We start from the raw sequence: 2,475 nt of genomic DNA on the forward strand, positions 1-2,475 counted from the left end.
GACAGACAATATATGCAGGAAATGGACCCGAGATGTCTGACTGCTGTCGGCACCTTCAGCTCCGAGCTCCCCAGCTGAAGGGAGATATTTGATGTCTTGTTTCGCGAGGTGGAGCACCACGGGCCTGGAATTTCAATCCTCCAACAAATTAAAATTCTTCTTGTGCCCAGACAATCATTGCTCTATTGCATACAGATTTGTTTTAAATACATCTTTAGCCTCTTTTGTTTCTTTGCCAGTGAGGCCACCATGGACTTTTCCAAGCCGTGTGGTTTAAGAGCACAGCTGTTAAATAAGATTGCTATTAATGCCTCCCATTGTTCTTTTTTTTTCAAAGACTGATAACTTTTTAGACACTTCATAAACAGATACTTTGCTTATTGGAAATAAAAGCATCTATTGATTTTGTCCTAAAGCTCAAAAATTCCCCATGAAGGAGCTGAAATACTTCAAATGTGCAGGTTGGGATCTAAGCACCTGGAATTAGCGCACAGGCCCCACATCCACAAACAGAGGCTTTAGAGATCAAGGCGATGCTGAAAACTCTTCAGAGGCCAGAGACCAGGCTTAGCTGAAGCCCTACGGTCCCACTGCAGAAGCCTACCCACTCCCCCGTTTACACCCCCTATGCAATTTCAACTTGTGCTCCGCTCAGCTTTAACTCCCCAGAACACGGCTCCAGCCGGGCTGCTCATGTCTGAAGGTGAGAAAGAGCACGGCAAGACGTGAGAGCTCGGTCAAACATGAAATTGAGGGTTTAAATTAGAGGACAGTCCTGGCAAAGCTGGAAACTTCAATTAGAAATTGTCAGACAACGCAAGAACCATCTGCAAAACAAAACCCCTGAAAATAAGGATGCAGAACACAGAGAACATTGTGCTCCCCCGACTCTGCTACGTACATGACTGCACAAATGACCTTTGCTCAGGATCAGTACAGTGAACTGTAGCTTTAGGCTATGGTGAACCAGGCACGGCACACTGTCCACATTATGCACTGCAGCTGCTGAGATTATCCTACCCCGGGGCCCTGCCGTGCTTTTAATCACACTGCATGCTAGTGGACTGCTGTGTCACGAACCATACGGTGAGACAAGTGAGTCAGTCCATCATTAGCTGCCCTTAGACTTTCATTTAGTGAAATTATAGAAGTATTAACAGTGACATGTACTTGAAGTTAGAATCTTTAAGATTTCCATGGCGTAGAACCCTCTTATTGTTTTCTGCCATCAAATGTAATTCCATTCAGTACTCTCTGTGTAGTTGTTTTTTTGGAAGTGGTGGAATCCGCCATTCCTATTCTGGATCAAGATATCCTAAGGGTGCCCGCATGGCTCAGTTGGTAGAGCAGGCGCCCACGTGGGGAGGTTTCCTCCTCGACACAGTTGCCCCGGGTTTGACTCCGACCTGTAGCCCTTTGCTGCATGTCATTCCCCCTCTCTCTCCCCTTTCATGTCTTCAGCTGTCCTGTCGTTAAAGGCCTAAAGATGCCCCAAATGAATCTTGAGGAAAGAAAATTGTCTACATGGAAAGGCTATCCAAAGTAAATGTGCCCATCATGCAGAGTTGATTTTTTTGAGAGTACTGTATGATTAATCTTATTAAAATGATTGATGAATAAACAGGCAAGTATCATTTTAGTGTTGTAGCTTGTTGAGCCGGATGCCATTTTAACTACTGAACATATTGCTAAGTCTATGGATGGAAGATAGGAAAAACTGGCAGCAGATGAAAACATCAGATGTGTTTGGAGCGATGAGGAGACTGTCACCTTCCTCTCAATAATACATAAAACAAATGTCATATTTGCATCAAGTTTTCTACAATGTTTTGTTTGTTTGGAGCATGACTGTCACTGTTAATTATGTCATCTTGTCGCACTCTCTTCTTCTGCAGTGGTTTAACGGCACTCCTGATATTTCCAAATCATACTATTTACATAACAGTAGTGGATGGAAATGTGCACTGATTTTACATTTTCTTTTGCAGATTTTCTGGAAATCTGTTGTATGTATGTATGTATGTATCTGTTGTAAATGTACTGAGGATTGAAGATAACGTCTGATTCCATGAGGAGGATAATTTTTGCAGATAGTAAGTAACTCCATGGGCTCATGTATGCATCATTAATGACAATCATTTGTTAGAGTTCCCTGGAAACTCCCTTTATGGTAGAACGTAGTTTTATTTTGTTCTGTGCCAGTTGCAATATTACATCATTTGAGTGTGTTTTCTGGGTTACACTTTACTAGAAGGTATCTACATGAGAGTGACATGACACTGTCATGAACGTGTCCAAAACACTATAAACAAGTCATAAACTTTTATAACATAATTCTCCTTTTAGTTAGTGTCATTCGATTTGGTCGAGACAAATTATGGTTAGGGTTATGGTTATGGTTATGGTTGGGTAGATGGTTGGGGTTATGGTTGGGGTTATGGTTAGGGTTATGGTTGGGGTTATGGTTGGGGTTAT

This window comes from Etheostoma cragini, chromosome 24 (genome assembly GCF_013103735.1).
Source record: "Etheostoma cragini isolate CJK2018 chromosome 24, CSU_Ecrag_1.0, whole genome shotgun sequence".
NCBI classification, from domain to species: Eukaryota; Metazoa; Chordata; class Actinopteri; order Perciformes; family Percidae; genus Etheostoma; species Etheostoma cragini.